This window comes from Phascolarctos cinereus, unplaced genomic scaffold, assembly GCF_003287225.1.
Source record: "Phascolarctos cinereus isolate Bilbo 61053 unplaced genomic scaffold, phaCin_HiC Scaffold_2;HRSCAF=192, whole genome shotgun sequence".
NCBI classification, from domain to species: domain Eukaryota; kingdom Metazoa; phylum Chordata; class Mammalia; order Diprotodontia; family Phascolarctidae; genus Phascolarctos; species Phascolarctos cinereus.
In genome coordinates, this window is record NW_027555625.1 from 126,142,370 (window position 1) to 126,150,537 (window position 8,168).

At 35.9% G+C, this 8,168-nt stretch overlaps 1 pseudogene; it reads right to left on the reverse strand.

Moving 5' to 3' along the window:
• Positions 1-1,246: 1,246 nt before the first annotated feature.
• On the reverse strand, positions 1,247-5,949 carry LOC110207538 (mitochondrial import receptor subunit TOM70 pseudogene; annotated as a pseudogene).
• Between the last annotated feature and the right edge of the window lie 2,219 nt (positions 5,950-8,168).

An 8,168-nucleotide genomic window follows, 5' to 3' on the forward strand; every position in this document is an offset into this window, starting at 1 on the left:
TACATTCATATACCACAACTTGTTCAGCCATTCCCCAATTGATGGGCATTCCCTCAATTTCCAATTTTTCACCACCACAAAAAGAGCTGCTATGAATATTTTTATACATGTGGGTCCTTTTCCCATTTGTATGATCTCTTTGGGATCCAGCCCTCGAAGTGCTATTGATGAGCCAAAGGGTATGCACATTTTTACAGCCTGTTGGGCATAGTTCCAAATTGCTCTTCAAAATGGTTGGATCTTTTCACAACTCCACCAAGAATGCATTAGTGTTCCAATTTTCCCACATCTTCTCCAACATTTATCATGTTCCTGTTTTGTGATGTTGGCTAATGTGATAAGTATGATATACTTCAGAGTTGTTTTGATTTACATTTCTCTAATCAATAATGATTTAGAATATTTTTTCATATGACTATAAATGGCTTTAATTTCTTCATCTGAAAACTGCCTGTTCATATCCTTTGACCATTTATCAATTGGGGAATGACTTGTATTCTTATAAATTTGACTTAATTCTCTATGTATTTTATTAATTAGGCCCTTATCAGAGACACTGGCTATAAAAATTCTTTCTCAATTTTCTACTTTCCTTCTAATCTTGGTTGCATTGGCTTGTTTGTGCAAAAACTTTTCCATTTAATGTGATCAAAACGATCCATTTTGCATTTCATAATGTTCTCTATCTCCTGTTTGGTCATGAATTCTTCTGTTCTCCATTAATCTGACAAGTAAACTCTTCCTTGCTCTCCCCGTTTGCTTAGAGTTTCAGCCTTTATATATAAATCATAAAACCATTTTGACTTTATTTTGGTATATGGTGTCCCTATATTATTTTTAAAACAAACATGCAGACACATACATATGCATATATATGTATGTACATTTGTATGTATGTATGTATATACACACACATACACAAAATCATCCAAAACATAATCACTCCCCCCTCTTCCTCTGCCCCTCCCCATGAACAAATCTGAGTTTTCATTTATCCTCTGTTACCTTTTCAACACTGTTTTAGATATCCCTTTTCGATGCATTAGGGAATAAGCTTCAACACTACGGACTTCCTTGAGCAGCCAATCACACAACGCCTAAACATCAAACAAAAGTAACAAATGACAAACACCACAAGCAGAAAAGCTAGTTCCACCATTTGCCAGTCTCTGCTCATGCCTGTCGGGCTGGGTTGATATGTAGGCAGATATCTAAAAAGAGGGTCATTTTTCCTTTTCCAGCTGCTTTACAATGTAGGAGGTTTTAATCAGCATTTCTTTGCAACTTCTATCTGTGCATAGGCAGCAACACAAAATGAAGAGGTGTGCCATCTCCATTTCAGATTTGACTAGTTTAATCACCTTGTTGAATATGTCAATGGTTTTATCCCTGTTTCCCCTCTGCATTTCAATAATTCCTATTGTTTCATATGCAAAACATACTTCTTGTTGATTCCAATGGCCTTGCTAATAAGCTTCAAGCCTTTGTCTAGATCTTGCTTCCATTGAAGCTGAAGCAAACTTTTATGAACATAAGGTTGTGGTATTGTCTGGTTTCAAGTCAATATATTTGTCATATGTTTCATTTGCTTTATCAAATTGTTGCTGATCTGTTAGTGCCTGGGCATAAAATGTATAGCCTTCAGCACATCTTGGAAATTTCTTTATGATGTCCTCAAAGTCCACATAGCTTCCTGGGTTTATGTAGAATTGTTTCCCATGTAAGCTTGGCAATACAATGAAAAACACTTCTGAGTTTGGGCCAGGGTAGAATCAGGTCATATTCAAATACAGTCATCAAAATCTGGCACTGCTTCCTCAACCTGATCACAAAGGATCTTTAACTGTACTTGGTGATTATAGATATCTACATTCTGGGGATCAATATCAGCAGCCCTGTTAAAATCCTCAGTAGGGAGTGTAAGCTGCTATTGTTGCATATACATTCTGCCTCTTTTGATCAGGGCATTTGCACAAAGCTTCACATTTGCATCTTCCATGCTGATGACCTGATCTAAATCTGGCTTGGTCGCATTGGCATTGTTGATAAGCAAGTAGAATGTGGCTGGTAGCAACAATGATTCTGCTAAATATTTACCTCCAGCATTTGTCTTTTGTGCACTTCACTTATGATATTACCATTGTTTTTCTTGTTCCATGTATTACTTGGCCTTTAAATATCCAGAGTTTTACTTCTAATGCTTCCCCTTCCTTGCTGTTATCCTCGCCTGACTTGTCTCCTTTAAGTATAGGCTGAGAGATGATGTCATCAGTGAAGTAAGATTCAATGAATTGTGGAGATGGCATCAGAGGCTCACTATTCTTGTATTTCTCTTTGGCCTTTTCTTTCCCAAGAAGTTTAAAAACTTTATCAGCAAACAGCATGCTTTGTTGGTTCTGGAAGCTTTCTAAAATACAAACTGTTGTGACATCTTCTAAACATTTTGTCTAGTTTCTCATGGGCTTTTGGTCCGCTAAAGAGAGCTTTCATTTATCTGGGATTAAGCTCAGCAACCTTTGTACAATCTTGTGCCACCTCTTTCCACGTTTGCAATTGTTCAAATGCAGCAGCTGTGTTCTGATAAAATGTAGAAAGGTCAGGTTTTTTCTCTGTAGGGCATAAACTGATGGCCTCTGTATAGTACTGAATGGCTTGCTCATATTTTCCTGCTTTAAAATACCTGTTGCCTTTGTTCTTTGCTGCTTGGGCTCTATCCAGAGGGCTTATCTTCTTATGGGCGCCTGTGTAACCTGGGTAGCCGCTGCCCGCCAAGGTCACAGGGCCAGGCTAGCCCTGCCCGCGGCGGTCTTTCTCTCGCTGTTCCATTACAGGTCTCTACCACCAGCATCACCTGGGCTGCTGCTTCCCTTGTCCTTCTGTGGTTGCTTCGCAGTCCACAGGTACACGACGGCGGTGCCCTGACCACCAGCTGCCAGCGAGGAAGGCACCTACTCCGGGACCAGCTGCCCTGCTCCCTACCTGGCCCTGGTAATGTGGATCGCAGCCATAGAAGCCTTCAGGGGCTTAGATGCAGCCACGACAACCTGCCCAGTCCTCAGTCGCCTCCCCTCCCCTGCCACTCCAGTCCCAAAGCAGGCACGTCAGCCAGCTAAAGCAGCCAGGAGATTGGGAGAGAGAAAAAGGGCCTCTCTAGTGTTTTTAATGGGAATGGATGTATTCCCCAATTGATAAATGATCCAAAGTCATGAACAGTTTTCAGATGGAGTAATCAAAGCTATCTTTAGCCATATTAAAAAAAAATGCTCTAAATCACTATTGATTGGAGAAATGCGAATTAAAATAACTCTGAGGTACCACCTCATACTTACTAGATAGGCTAATAGAATAGAAGAGGAAAATAACAAATGTTGGAGGGAATGTGGAAAAAATGAGATCTTAATGCACTGTTAGTGGAGTTGTGAACTGATTGAACCATTTTGTAGGGCAATTTGGAATTATAACCAAAAGGCTATAAAACCGTGCATACTCTTTGACCTATTAGATCTATATCCCTGAAGTGATTAAAAAGAAAGAAAAAAGAAAAGGACCTATACATAAGAACAAACAAACAAAAACATATATAGCAGCTCTTTTCTGCTGGCAAAGAATTGGAAATTGAGGGGATGCCCATCAATTGGGAAATGGCTGAACAAATTGTGCTATGTGATTATATTGGAATACTACTGTGTTACAAGAAATGATGAGCTAGAAGCTCTCAGAAAATCCTGGAAAGAATTGCATGGGCTGATACAAAGTGAAACACACTGTGTACAAAGTAACAATAATATTGTAAGATGATCAGCTGTGAATGACTTCGCTATTCTCAGCAATACAATTATTCAAGTTTGGAAGAAGTTAAGATGAAAAATGCTGTCCATTTACAGAGAAAGAATTAATAGTGCCTGAATACAAATTGAAACACACTTATTTTTTTTTTACTATCTTTATTTTTCTTGTTGTTGTTTTTTGGGGTGGTGGTTCAGTGTTTTCTCTTACAAGATGATTAACATGGAAATGTGTTTTATATAGCTATACTTGTGTAAACTACATCAAAACGCTTGCCTTCTCAATGAAGGAAGTGGAAAGGGAGGAAGAGAGAATTTGGAATTCAAAATTTTAAAAATGAATGTTAAGAATTGTTTTTACATGTAATTGGGGGAAAATAAAATACTAAACAAAAAAATTAAAAACAAAATAGAAAAAACAAAAGAATTGGTTCTGTATTTTGTCAAAGGTTTTCCAGCATCTATTGAAATACTCATATGATTTCTGTTGATTTTGTTATTGATATGGTCAATCATGATGATAGTTTTCCTGATATTGAACCAGCCCTCCGTTCCTGGTATAAATTCCACCTGTTCATAGTGTATGATCTTTGTGATACATTGCTGTAACTTCCTTGCTAATTAAAAAAAAAAAATTGCAACAATATTTATTAGGGAAATTGGTCTACAATTTTCTTTCTCTGTTTTAGCTTTTCCTGATTTAGGTATCAGCACCATATTTGTGTCATAAAATAAATTTAGTAGTGCTCCTTTGCCTATTTTCCAAAATGGTATATATAGTATTGGAATTAATTGTTCTTTAAAAGTTTGGTAGAATCCTGTTACAAATCCATCTGGCCTGGATTTTTTTGGGGGAGTTCATTGATGGCTTATTCAATTTAATTTTCCAAATTGGGGGTATTTAATTATTCTATTTCCTCTTCTGTTAATCTGGGAAATTTATATTTTTTCACCATTCATTCTACTCTCTTTTTCCTTTTAGCCTGTCTGTCCTCAAAAGTGTTTTGCTTTCAACTATTGCTTCCCCAATCCACCTTCCCTTCTATCACTCCTCTTCTCTTAATTCCTTCTCCTTCTACTTTCATGTAAGTTAACTTAGATATCTGTACCCAATTGACTCTATGTATTGTTCCCTCTTTGAGCCAATTCCAATGAAAATAAGCTTCAACTGCTTCCCCTAACTCTCCCATCTCCCTCACCATTGTGAAAGCTCTTCTAGGCCTCTTTTATTCGAGATAATTTACTGCATTCCACCTCTTCCCTTTTTCCTTCTCCCAGTGCATTGCTCTTTATCACCTCTTAACTTTATTTTATTTTTTTAGATATCATCCCATCATAATCATCTTACCCCCATGTCCTCTGTCTATGTATACTTTTTCTAACTGCCCTAATACTAGAGGTTGTTAGGAGTTACAAGTATCATCTTCTCATGTAGGAATGTAAACACTTCAACCTTATTGAATCCCATATGATTTCTCTTTTTTGTTTACCTTTTTATGCTTCTCATGAGCCTTTTATACAATAGGCAATTTTTATTTTCAACTCTGGTTTTTTCAGCAGGTATCCTTAGAAGTCTTCAATTTCATTAAATGTCAATTTTCCCCTGAAGAATTATACTCATTTTCTGGGTAGGTGAATCTTAATCTTAGCTCCTTTGCCTTCCAGAATATAACATTCCAAGTCCTCTAGTCCTTTAATGTAAAAGCTGGTAAATCTTGGGTGATCTCGACTGTGGCTCCATGATATTTGAATTGTTTCTTACTGGATGCTTGCAATATTTTCTCCTTGACCTCGGATACACAGAATTTGACCAAAATATTCCTGCCACTTTTCATTTTGGCATCTCTTTCAGGAGGCAATCAGTGGATTCTTTCAATTTCTTTTCTACTCTCTGGTTCTGCAATATCAGGACAGTATTCCATGACAATTTCTTCCAAAGTGATGTCTAGCTTACTATGAAAAATGCTATCCACATCCAGAGAAAGAACTAATGAAGTCTGAATGCTGATTGAAGCATACTATTTTCATTTTTGGGGAGATATTTTTTTGAGTGTGTGTGTTTCTTTTTTTACCCTTTTGTTCTGTTTCTTCTTTCACAACATGACTAATGTGGAAATGTTTTACATTATTGTACATTTTTAACTTATATCAGCTTACTTGACATCTTGGAAAGTGGAAAGGAGGGAAGGAGAAAATTTTGAAACTCAAAGTCTTTTTTAAAAATGAATGTTGAAAAGTGTCTTCACGTGTAATTGAAAAAATAAAACCCTGTTAAATTAAAATAAAAGATGATGTCTAGGTTGTTTCTTTGGTCATGGATTTCAAATAGTCCAATAATTCTTAAAGTACCTCTCCTCAATTTATTTTCCAGGTGATTTGTTTTTCCAATGAGATATCTCACATTTTCTATTTTTTTTCATTATTTTGATTTTGTTTTATTGTTCCTTGTTTTCTTATGGAGTCATTAGCTTCCACTTTCCCAATTCTAATTTTTAAGGAATTATTTTCTTCAATAAGCTTTGTTACCTTATTTTACATTTGACCAATTGTGCTTAAAGAAGTTCTTTTCACTGGCTTTTTGTGCCTCTTTTACCATTTGTCTTATTCCGTTTTTTTTAAAGTTGTTATTTTCTTCAGTATTTTTGTGCCTTCTTTACCAAGCTATTGACTGTTTTTTTCCCCATGATTTTCTTGCATCTCATTTCTTTTTCTAATTTTTCCTCTATCTCTTTTATTTACTTTTTAAAATTCTTTTGCGTTCTCCCAGGATTTTTTTTTTTTGAGCCTGAGACCAATTCACATACCAATGGGAGGAGTGATTTTTGGAATTAATAAATAGAATGTCAAAGTTTAAGATCTTGAAAGTGGTATGTAATTCAAAGAGATCGTGAGAGCCGAATGTTGGTCGTGTCTTTCTATGTCAAATGTCAGTTGGAGATAAAGGGTGTTAGAGTTAAATAGGATATGGGGTATTGTGTGTTGCCACTGTGGGAATGGTGTTCACTATGTATAGTCAACTTTCCAGTTTATAACAAAGGTAAAAACAGGATGCGGTTCCTTCTTTCAATATCTTTATATTAGAGATAGAAAATATATTTGTATTTAGAAAGACATATAACTCATGACAGTACCAAAAAAAAAAAAAGAAAAGAAAAGCAGGGCATATTTTACACTAGTGTTAAAGAACTGAAAAGAGAAACAAGAGTTGCTGAAAATGAATTTAGATTATTTGTCAATTTGGTCTAATGCTAAAACCCAAAGGGTTTTAAAGTCAAAGGACCAAGCCTGAATTATTTCTTATCATAGCTTTAATCTGAAACTCATTGAGTCACCTTGGGCACATTACATCATCTGTAAAATAGGGACAGCAGTAACTGCTCTATATTACCAAAGGGCTGAGTCTGAAGATAAATTATAGACAACCAGACAGAGCAACTAGTATTTTATATAATGTCACCCTAAAGCTATCATGTTTGCTCTACGTAATGTGAGTAGAAAATGGAGAATATTACTATTTTATATTTTGGATCTCCAAATATAATCTCTCCAAATATAGTATTTTTTAAAAAAACTATACAATTTCAGCTCTAATGGGGAATTTGGTAATCACTCAGTGCAACCTACTTACTTTAGGAACATAGGGTCACAGATTTAATGCTGGAAGTGATCTCAAAGGCTATCTAGTCAAACTCCCTCATTTACATGATATGGAACTGAGGCCAAGAAGAGTTGGTGACTTTTCTAAGCTAGTAAGTAGCTAAGACAGAATCTGAACCAAGGTCTTCTTGACACTAAGTCCAACACTCTAGAGCAGTAGTAACTGTATGATGTAATGAAAGAAATATTTGAACTCGGATGAATTTAGGGACCATGGACTTGAATTTGAGTCCTAACTTTGGGCAAATGACTGATTTTGTGAGTTTATCTCCTCACTTATAAAACTGGGGTCATAATAGCTGTACTAGAGAGCTGCTATGAGAATACTACATGTATGTACAGAGAAACTATATGTCAAGTGTTTTACAAATCACAATATAAACATATTTAAACTCATTACTACCCAAGGTCACAGACAGTTATTTCCAGAGGTAAGTTTTTCGAGGGAAAGGGTTTTTTTTTGGCCTTTTTTTGTATGCTCAGTGCTTAGCACAATGCCTGGATCATAATAGGATTTTAATTAATGCTTACTGACTAACTCATTGCCACAAGATGTTTAATATATGATTATTGATTGAATGACCCAGTCCAGTGTTCCTTCCACCACACTATCTTGAGTCCCATATTATTAAGGCTAATATTCCCACAGTTACACAGGACCACAACTCAAAAATAATACAGACATGGGATCACTGGAAGTAAGATGAAAAAAAAATCCTTCCACAA